Here is an 11,525-nt window from a genome sequence, read left to right as displayed (position 1 = left end):
GGTGATGAAAAATTTTGGAAATAGATAGTGTTGATAGTTGCACAACATTATGAATGTGGTTAATGCCACTGAATCGTATACTTTAAAGTGGTTAAAATGGCAAATTTTACATTGTATATATTTTACCACAATGAAAAATTAAATACTTTAAATATATATGTAAATCCAGGCAAAACCTAAAAGCAGGTAATTCAATTGAAAAGAATCATAAAAGCTATCAATGGGAAATTAAACAAACTGAAGGTACAGAAAGCAATAAGCGCTGTCTCAGAGCTGCTCTACGCAGACTGTCCCAGAAGGAAATATACCTATTTTTTTCCCTTTAGCCTGGCCTTCGCCTGTGGAGGTGAATGTTTACAGCATGTCCTTGTGGCTGCATTTCAAAATCTCATCTCCCACATTAGAGGCAAATGCGCCAACCTTCCATGGCGGACTTCCGCTCTGTGCTGACATACCCGATCGGAGACGAGATTCTAGAAGCAAGCTTGCTCCCGGCATGCTTCTGCCTTGAGGAAGAGTTCTAACATGATGTCACATTCTCTGCCTTCTCCTGTCCCCTGCTCCCCTCCCACCAGCAGAAGTTCAGCTTCAGCTACGACATTCTAGCAGTTCTGTGTTTTGGTTGAAGAAACGTGAAGGGACACTGCAAGAGAGTCTGAGGCATGTAGGGAGGTCTCCTGAGCTCTCAGACTATGGGAGACCCCTCCACCTCTCAGCCCCCAGCTTCTACTTGCTGCCATAAGGAGAGAAAGCTACCTTCTGCAACCATTCTGGGAGCCCAAACCCAGCAGAAGCAGCAGAAGCAGGCAGGCGGGCAGTAAAGAGTTTCCAGATCCCCAGGGGACTGTAATCACATTCCCCAACCAGGTGCTGGGAGTAGAACTAGTTGCTTCCAACCTTCCTGGCCTGGGGCCAACGTTTCCAGGCCTCCCTCTACCCCTGGGCTCCTTCCCATCCCCTTTCCAACCAGAAGCTTGTTAACTGTTTTCCCGTGCTTTTATTCAGATTTCAAGGCCCCCTCTGTGTGCTAAACTTCAAAGAAAGTTTGCTACAGTAAGTGCAATGCTGGGGCAAGTGGAAGCTGCAAACGGCTCTGTTGAAAATGGCTTGTTAAACTGAAGGGGCCAGGGCTCTTCTCCCCACCCCCCATCCCCATCTTTCAAATAAAATTGCATTTGTGTCTGGATTAAGTTGCCCAGTATCAATCCTGAGATTTTTAAAGATGAAAAGCAGAACAGCCGCACACTATTTAAAATGTAAAATGATTACAAAATGGCACCAAGCCAATGTTTATGAATCATGGAATATGATCATAAAATCATAAAAAATAATCACCAAAAGGTAAATAAATTACCCAGCTTACTGCTTATTTTCACGGAGGGTCTGACACAAAAGCTGCAGCCATGAATGATTTATACCTGTTTTAACAATAATACTCATTTTACTGAAAGATGGTCAGCACTTGGGTTCTGTGGGCAATGTGCCAGTTGTTGAAAGGTTAATGTTTCAGCAGCAATACATTAAATTATGAATAATACCAGTCCCAAAATGGAAGGTTATTAGCTCAGTATGCTTAATTAGCCCAGCTAGAACTTTGCCATCAAGTAGCACTCCCAATTACTTCAGCAGGAGCTAGGCTGGGGAATGGTGACATTGGAACTCCAATACCAGAGCGGGGACAGGTAGAGGCAGGAGGGGTGTGGGGCATGTCTTATTTCCTTTTCATTCAGTATAACACTCTGAGAAGCATCTCAGAAGCTGGTTTTCAGGATTTTGAACTCTCCTACGGCTTATCCCTAAAGACTTCCCAGAAGGAAAGAGCAGAAACTGTTTGGGAGAAGCTTGGTATTTAGTGTTGTGGACCCACATGATCTGGTTCCATATGTGTTTGTTTCTCCTTAAGCTTAAGTCCGTGCCAAAGTAACATGAGGTACCATGCACAGTCTGAGCAGCACACATCCAACACAGTATTTATTGAGCATCTACTATGTACCTGGCACTACAAAGTAGGTAACAAGACAAACACATTTTTAGGTCTAAGGGAGGGAACAGACAACCAACTATGCCATTATTGCATCAATTACAGTCACATGGCTGTTATGAAGAGAAGGTTTAAAACACCAGCTCCTGGACTGCAGTCCAGAGTAGGGGTTCTTGGAGAGGGCTTCCATTTGTTGTGATCTCTAAAGGGTGAGTGCGAATAACTGGGTGAATCTCAAGGAAAGACTATTCCAAGGAGGGACGACCTAACCCATGCCTGTGTCTTCGGAAAGAATGGTGCCGGAGAAAGATCAGGCATGGCTTAAAAGGAATGTTGGAAGAGAATTTGCCTGCCAGGGCTATAAGAAAGCTATCGAGCACCTAGCTTGTGTGGGTGTGCATGCTGGGGTGTGTGTGCCTGTGTGCACATGTGTGTCCACACTCAACCCCACACCCCTCCCCTCTCCCTTGCACCATCCTGGCTTCGCCCTGCCAGGTATTCCCATTTTAAACTCAAAGTTTACAGCCAGGAGAATAGGAGAAGGGCCGGGACTCACCCAAGCCCTGCCGGCTACATCCCTGGTAGAGCTGAGCTGTCTGCACCACCGCCTAGCTCTACTTAGTACTATTAGTAGCTTGTTTTTCTAAGCCCTAAAATTCATTTTCTTTTCCCGCCTCGCTTCCAGAAAAATAAATAAAAGTGAACACATCACTCATTTAAGACGAGGAATGGAATTTAGGTTGCGTTTTTCTTTCTATTTTTATGATTAGTTAGAATTTTCCTGGGAACGCCGCCAGGAGGGCATTATGGTGAGATAATGTCCTGTATTTAATCAGTGCTGCAATGGCGAACTGTGCTCTGTGGGGAGAGGCCGAGTTAACGCATCCTTCTCTGTCTTGTCTGTCTTCAGGAGACGACCAGTTAGCCCAAGATGAAGACAAGACCGAGAGGTGGCAGGGCTCCAGGCTTGTGGATGGCTTGTGAGTGGACAGGGTGCAGCTGTGACGCCATCTCTTCTTGCAGGACCTGTCAGCCCTGAGAACCCTGAAAACCCCAAAGAAGCTGAGTGAGAAAGACCCCAAAACTGACCAAAGTGATTTGCTGTGGTTCTGCATCCACTGGATTCTTCCAGCGTTTTCCTCTGCAGCTTTCAGACGTCTGTTGACCTGAGCACACTTCTGACTTTCAAATGTGCACCTTTCCCCTTTGCAACCCAAACGCAATGTGCCAGGGGAAGCACAGGGCCTTTCAGTGAACCTGGAAGTCAGCGCCAGGTAGGACCAGATCATCTCCTTAGCTCTGCTTGTGTGTGGTCATCCAGAGTGAGCTGAAAACCTCCAGTGGAGGTGACAGCTGGTGGCGTGAGCTTTGAGAGTTATTCTTGTTTTCAGAGTTGTTTGATCCATCGCTGAAGAATGAAGGGATCCCTGGCAGTGGTGAAATAGAAAAGGATGTCTTAGAGAGATGTCTGAAAGGAAGGTAGAAAATGAGGGCCCAAGGAAAAAGGAGAAGGGATTGAACCTAGGAAGGGAGCATGGAGAATAGGTGAATGGAGGCAGATCAGCCTTTCCCTGCAATTAGCACGGGGTCAGGAAAGCAGGAGCAAGGGGGGTGCACAGAGCTGCTTGCAGATTTACTGTTGTCCCTATTAAACTCGGGGTCTGCGGGAGCCGTCTGTTCAGGTAAGGGCAGTAGAGAGAACAGGATGCCCCAAGCAACCCATAAATAGCAGGGTGAAGACAAAGTGTTTATTACTTAGCCTCATGAAACCCATATAAGTGCTCTCCCAGGGTGCGAGAGAGCCGGAGCATTCGTGAGGCGGCCCACGTGTGTGTCCTGGGAGTGGGAGGCCCAGACACAGCATTCGCGCTTGGCTTGATTCTATGAAGGCGTCTATTTGATGGAACGTACTGGAACAGTTCATAGCCAGCCCAGCAAACCTTGTGTGGAGACAGAGCTTGCTTTTTCTCTTTCCTCTTCCTGTTTGCAGTGAGAATGAGGCCTTTCTCTTCTCAGCCCTTTGCTCTCCCCAAAGTTGTCTCACGAGGTCATTGCCAGCTGACAGGCTTCCTTTCAGAGCAAGGTTTGGATGGAAACAATACTCTGTTTTCTGGGGGGCTGGTGAGGCTCTAGGCCTGACCAGGCTGCCCTAAATTTAAATGGGCTATTGTTTTAGTAGGGCTGATGGTTTCTTCAGAGAATTGGATCTATGTGATGCAAAATTTTATTATTTTATGTGTATGGCTGTGTGTGTGTATATATATATATATACACACACACACACACGAGTACACAAATATATATATATATATGTATATTGGTGATATGTACAACAACAGCAGAAAGGCGATTTAAGATCACCGTATTTGATTTCAATCCAGATTCTGCCACTCATTAGCTGTGTGTCCTTGGGCGAGTTACTAAGTTACTCACCCTTTCCAGCTGGGCATTAGTGTCCTTAATCCAGACTAATCTATCTATAAGATACCTTCTAGTTCAAACATTCTCTGACTCTGTGATTGCAAGATACCACATTACCGTGTTCAACAATGAGCTTAAAAGCACTTTCTCTGAATAGCTATATATCGACAGAACTGATTTTTAAGAGCAGTTAAGGACATGTGATGAATGTTCCATTGAATATCCTAAATACTGAGTTTAATGATTGGCTAAGGTGAGTGGAAAGTAGAAGAAATGTCTCGTAAAATCCTTATAGATGTTTTCAGGGTTTTCAGCTACAGTAATCTTTGTCATCATTGGATAATATTTTTGAAAATTATGCAGCACTTTCAAAAGCTGTATATTGGGAATTTGTGAATGAGGATTCAGCTCGGCACACTCTTTCATCTGATGAATATCATCAAATAGCTGAGAACAATTCACCAAAATTATGGTTGACTGGTTTTGGTCATTCTTATTATCAAATACCACAATATCACATTTCTGGGGCCTTATAGGAAACTGGTAGGATAGAGACAAGACCCAGCAAGGCCCAGTTGCTGGGATGCTAGGAACTCTCTGCTACAGCCAACCTCAGACTGGTTCTGGCTGGCCCTGCAAGAGTGTCGCCAGCACAGAACTGTGTGCTGGCCTTCCAGGGAGATAAGTGGCTAGCTGATCCAAGAAAGAGGGATTCCCTGGGGGTTGGCCAATAGATTCAGTGGGAATCACAGCCCTGCAGCTACTGAAAGCCATTGCCAGCTCTGTTGTAAATCTCCATGAGGTGGTCTCTCCCAGGCTGGCTAGCCGGTATTCTTTTATGAAGAGCCTGACACTGCTGTCTGCCTGGTTACTGGTCTTTATTGCTTCTTTAACTTAACGTTCCTTCCTCCCTCCCTCTTTCCTTCCACAAACATTTATTGAATATATACTATGTGATGGACACTATGCTAGGCACACAGCACTCAGACACTTAAACAAATGTTCCCTGAGTTCAAAGTACTTTCTGCTTCATGAGAAAGATAATGAAGTAGACAAATAATCACAAACATAGTTTAAATAGAGTTATGTACAGTAAACTTGGAGAGCAGAGTAGGGAGAAAGTAACTCAGCCTGGAGAAGTTTGGGGTTGACATTGATGGAAAGGGTTAAGGTGTTCCCAGCAGAGAAAACAACCTCTATGGGAATCACAGGTAGACATTTTGTGGATCTCGTGTTAAGATTTGGGGAGGAATTGAAGCTGGAGATGAAATTGGGGACCACCAATCTCAAAGCAACCACAGCAGGGTCAGGAATATTTCTTCCTCCTTATATCCTGCAGACAATTACCCAGGTCTGGACACTGGTGAAGGGATCTCCAAATCTTGCCTGTCTTTAACAGAGGACTCAACGATCATTATTAAAGCCTGCAGGTCAGTCTTCCAGGGCAACATCATGTCTCTGGCTCTTTGTCCGCAAAGAGGAGAGCTCTCTGCCTGGAATATTCATCCTATCTAGGAATGAATCCTGAGTCACAGGAATTCTGTTGTCAGAAACCTGCCCCCAATTTGTGCCAGTCAGTGCAGGGTCAGTGGACAGTGTGGTCACTACATCTGTGATTTAATCACAGTGGAGTCCCTGGTGTGGCTTGCACCAGACCTTTTATTCAATGACACGGTTGGCTTCATGTGCACCCAGCTCTCTCCTGTTTGATTTCTCCTTGGTAAAAGATGTGCACAGATTAAGGAGATACAAGTACATAATCTACACCACCTTTGCCTTATGAAGTGAGTGTAGGTCTGTGCAGACTGCTGCGATCTGGTCCCAGGGCTATATTACGTCCAAATTCAGAGGCACCATCCAACGCTGAGGCCTTCCAATGAGCCGTGCCCTTCTGCTTCTGGCTCTTCTGGCTATACTCTGCCCCTGTACCTCCTCCATCGATACTAAGTAGTGTGACCTCCCTTTCAGGACCTAAGCAGGGCCAAGATTCTGCAATGACTAGCCTGCAGGGCCAGCATCACAGAGGTTGGCAGACCAACCTTCTCGTGATAAGATGAGCTCCTATTAGTGGTTCTGCCTTCTGATACTGGTATCTCAATCTGCCTGATCTCCTGATTCTATGCATTTGACTGCCTTGAACTTCAACATCTACCTGATAATGGTTTAACCCTCATTTGGTTACCTGGATTCATGCCCCACTACCTATTCTGACCTGCCATACCTAACCAAAGCCCTGTTAGAGTGCAGATCCCTAATTCTCATTATGCCCCACTCATTCCTCCCTTGTCCTTCTCCATACCTAGATGTGACACTAAGATAGGGTTCACTTAGGTGATTCCTCTTATATTGTAGGCTGTATGTAATCATGGAGATGGTGTGCACAGGTATATGAAATAAAGGGATGAAAGTCTGGTTCGGCTTGTAAACTTTTTTTTTTTTTTTTTTTTTGTCGTTTTTTCGTGACCGGCACTCAGCCAGTGAGTGCACTGGTCAGTCCTATATAGGATCCGAACCCGCGGTGGGAGCGTCGCCGCGCTGCCAGCGCAGCACTCTACCAAGTGCGCCACGGGCTCGGCCCAGCTTGTAAACTTTTTTATCCTTTGCAATTTAAAACATTTCCTGATCTTTGGACCACATTAAATCTCATAATGTGTTAGAGTTTGGCAACACTATCCTTTACTACTAGAAAGAGCTCAAACTGGCACAAAAAAGATAAGCTTCTCCATGAAAGAAGATGTACGAGTGCCACTTGCTTATAGAGTCCCACAGGATTCTCATCTGTCATTGCCCATTTTTAATTAGAATTATAATCATCTCTCAGGGGGCATCTGGAGGCTTCATTAAATCTGCCCGCTTCCATATGACATAAAACTGGAGGTGTTTAAAATCTTGGCCATATCACGAGAGCTTTGGCCACACACCCCCAACATGCACAACCAGCCCAGCAACAACCACCAAGCCCAAGCAAGAAGGGCCCCGGGTACCCAAACTGGGGTGATGGGGGGCGAGGGCTTTTGCCACACCCCCTGACATCTGCACCCATCCTGGCAATGACCAAGGCACTGCTGGAAGCCCCCCGGTCTCCCCTGTGGGAATGAGGGTGGTGCCACAGGCCTCAAACACACCCCTCCTCCTGCCGCCTTCTTCCATCCCATTTCCTTCCCCTTTCCCTCTCCCCCTCCCTCCCAACTGTTCTGCATCAACATCATAGAATGTAAAAAATAATATTAATAAAATTACATTTTCTTAAAATTATTTTTTAAATAATAAATGTTTGTTCACTTCATAAAAAAAAATCTTGGCCATATCAAAAGTGATAGAAATTTACAGAAACTACATCTGTTATCCAGGGACCTTAGATGAAGTGAGTCTCCTTTTTAGTCTTATAGGATGTAGACTTTCCTGGAGCCAGCTTGAGAAGCAGCCCCCTTTCCAGTTGGCGCACTTGTTTTGCGTCTACCTCGCTGTATTAGTCCATTTCTGCTGCTTATAACAAAATACCTGGAACTGGATTTATAAGAAAAACTAAATTTATTGTTTATAGTTGCTGAGGCTGGGAAGTCCAAAGTCCATGAAACACATCTGGTGAGAGCTTCGGTAGTGGTGACAGTGACAGCAGAGCATCACATTGCAAAAATGGTGGAGCAGAGAGCAGAGAGAGAGAGAGACTCTCTTCTCTCTTCTTGTAAAGCCCTCGGAACCACACCCCTGACCACCATTTTTAATCCATTCACTACTGCAGGGTCCTACAATCTAATCACCTCTTCAAGGCTCCCCCTTTCAATTTACCATAGTAGGATTTCCTACCTTCTTAACAGTCACAGTGGGGGCTAAGTTTTTAATACATGAAACTTGGGGGACACAATTCAAGCTTCAGGGAGCTCGGGGGACATAATTCAATCCACTACACTCACATTTCTGGACCCTTCAGTCTCCAGTTACATCTTTATAAGTTGTCGTTCAGGGCCCATTTATGACCATTTATGACATGTCCTACAAGGTTCTACGAGCCTCATTTCTCCATCTGTGGAGAAGCAGGCTGCCCTCTGAGCAGAGTTCACCAAAGGCCTTCCCACTAAGCTGCTTGGAGGTCAGATCTACAGCCATATGTGTGTACCAGAACCTTCTGACTTCCAGAGTGCCATCCAAACCAGTCCACTAGGTAGAGCTTTTGGCCTTGATACCCTCACCTCACCGAGAACTGCAAATTCCCTTATGGTGCTTGTCACCTCTGAGTTACTTCACAGACCCACGACAGGTAGTTACATGACTCTTTGAGGTGGAGCAGCATTTCTAGGTTTGGGGCTGGAACCATAGGCCTAGACCAGAAATTTTAGAGAGTGGTACTCTGGATGCTTTTTCATTAAAATTGTTTATTGAGATAATTGCTATTGGCATTTTGAGCCAGATAATTCTTTGTTGGCAGAGTGAGTGTGTTTTGTGCATTGTAGGATATTTTTCAGCATCCCTGGCCTCTACCCACTAGATGCCAGTTGTGACTACCAAAAATGTCTCCATTCACTTCCAAATATCCCTGCGTTGGAGGGTGGGAGGCAAAGTCACCCCCAGTTGAGAACCACTGCCTTAGACCCCATGTAGGATGGGTATGTGAACCTGGGGCTGTGTGGCTTTTCCAATGGGGGAGTGTTCTTGAGTATTTGTGGACACTTCTCTGGACTATAACAGGAAAGATGCGACCACAAAGAAAGGCACTTGCCCTGTGGAAGCCACAGGACTTTCCACCATTTATTTACAGTTGCTTACCCTCTCTATATTATATGTCGAATAATTTCTCAACTGTGTTACCAGTTGTGATGGAGAGGGAAGCAGTGATGGAGAGTGAGCAAGAGTCCTCTGTCTAGCTATGGCATGCCCTGTTGATATACTTGTCTACGTCATCACAAACAGTCTCATTAGAATTAAGCACTTAAAAAACCTTATTTACATGTTATGGTGACTGAGATGGCTCCACTAAGGCAAAAGGTGCTGTTGGTTTTTTTTTTTAAACCTCCTTTCCTGTATCTAATTTGGCCATTACCACAGATGCTTGTAAAGTTGTGATGTTTCAGAAACTGTGTCATCATTTCTCAGCGTTTTCATCACACTGCATTTCAAAGAATGCCTTTATTCTAACAAACTCGTTTCTATGAGCAGTGACTAAGAGAAATAATCCGGACTGTGGAGATCTGTCCAGGCACACCACTTTCCTCATGCCTGAGTAGCATAATTTTTCCAGTATTCACTGTAGATCTGCTTTCATCTTATACAAAAAAATGAAAGTAATTTAGTGGGAATAAAATGTAAAATTCATTCATTCATTTATTCAAAGAAAAATTACTGAATAGGACATTGTACTAGGTGCTGTGATATGTGTAGAGGCACCTAAGACACAGCCTTGGAGTTCAAGAACTCTTTCTATAGTAGTAGAATCAACATGTGGACAAGGGCATTTACAACTACAAGTCAGGGGTCCTATCATCTAAGTGTCAAAGGCGTTCAGAACTTCATTTTCTTCTTTGATTGGTATATACCAGTGGATCACAGAAATGTAGAAGACAAGGAATAGCTGGGCTTTAGCAAGGCATTTGATAATATGGAAAATGACAATTTGTCCATTTATCTTATGGTAAAGAAGATGAAATATGAGTTTGTTAGTAATTGGTTGACTGTAATTGGTGTCAAGGTGGAGGAGATTCCTAATGCTGTGGCACTAATGTTTTTGGTCTCAATCCATGTGTGGTTGTCATGAAATCATATGTTGCAGAATAAAGAACTCAAAAGATTTTTGATAGACTAAGGGAAATCACCAAATTTAACCAGATGAAATGTAGCACAAGAAAATGGAAGGTCTTGCTCTTGGATCTAAAAACTCATCTGCACAAATACTGGCAGAGGGGCCAGGCTTGGCAATAGGTATTGAAAAAGCCTTGGAACATTTCAGTTTTCAGACTTTTGTGCACATTTAAGAATCACCTGGCATACTTGTTTTTTAAAATGTGAATTCCCAGGTGCTACCAAATTGTCAGATTCAACAAGTTCAAGGTAAGCCCCAAGAATCTGCATTTATTAAAGTGTCTTGGGTAGCTCAGGCTATCAATCAATCAATCACAGACTGGGTGGCTTAAACCACAGACATTTATTTCTCTTGGAAGCTGGGAAGTACAAGGTCAATGTATCTGCAGATGCAGTTCCTGGTGAGGGTCCTCTTTTGCATGGACATAAACATTCAGTCCACAATGTAAAGCTTCCTGGGTCATGCTGAAATAGGTGATCCACTGTCTTAGAGGTTTAAATTGATACGGGGAGGATTCGACAATTGTAATGAGCGAAGTGTAATAAGGAGAACAAAAGCAGTAAGTCCCAGTCAGCTGCAGTACAGAACAGACATGGGTAGTCATTTAATCTTGAGCCATGACCCTTTAAGAAGTGAGTCAGATTGGAAACAGGAAGTCAATGGGACTCAGAAACAGGTCATGTGAAGAACAGTGGAAGGAGCTGGCAGTTCCCAGCTCAGAAAGATCAGAGAGAGGAGGACAGGACAGGAGAAAGGTTGTGTCAGGGAATTAAACTTGCTCTGTGTGGCCTCACAAGATGACACTAGATCTGGTGGGCAGAAGTTACAGAAGAGTCAACTTAAGCTCCAAGTAATGACCATCCTTCCCTCATAGTCAGAGCCGTCCACAGCACTGGAGTGTTCGAGCATAGGCCAGGGAACATGACTAAGCGATTCTTCAGGAAGCTGGGTCATAAATGGAAGGGTGGCTTATGGAATAGGTGAAAGAATCAAGGGAAGCTTTGTTGTTATTGTTGTTGTCATCGTCGTTGTTTAATAGCAGAGAATAGAGCATGTGCAGGATTCTAAGTATAAATGGATTAAAGAAAGATATGACAGTGATGGAGGCAAGTGAGCCATGGGGACAGATAAAGTAGGGAGAGATAAGTGAAGAAGCAGGAGGCTGGAAGGACTTGGAAGGGTTGGGCTCTAGAGTCTAGGAAAGATTTGCAGTGGGATCGAGGCAGAATAGGAGAAAGGAGATAACAGTTAAGGATACAAAGACATTTTATGGTGGAAAAGAGGGTGCAGCATGAGGCACCTTCAGGTAATGTGACAGGCAAGTTGATG

The 11,525-nt window shown here is 44.4% G+C and overlaps 1 protein-coding gene across 1 annotated transcript in view; it reads left to right on the top strand.

The window, feature by feature from the left end:
- The first annotated feature begins 2,711 nt into the window (after positions 1–2,711).
- The window catches only part of ZFHX3 (zinc finger homeobox 3), a 263,420-nt gene continuing 254,606 nt past the window's right edge, over positions 2,712–11,525 (top strand). Inside the window, exons 1-2 of the mRNA XM_063109662.1 lie at positions 2,712–2,790; positions 2,892–3,255. The gene's annotated coding sequence lies outside the window, so the exon portion shown is untranslated. The remainder of the gene's footprint in view (positions 2,791–2,891; positions 3,256–11,525) is intronic.

This window comes from Cynocephalus volans, chromosome 10 (assembly GCF_027409185.1).
Source record: "Cynocephalus volans isolate mCynVol1 chromosome 10, mCynVol1.pri, whole genome shotgun sequence".
In the NCBI taxonomy this organism is placed as follows: domain Eukaryota; kingdom Metazoa; phylum Chordata; class Mammalia; order Dermoptera; family Cynocephalidae; genus Cynocephalus; species Cynocephalus volans.
This window is presented reverse-complemented; position numbering and strand designations above follow the sequence as displayed.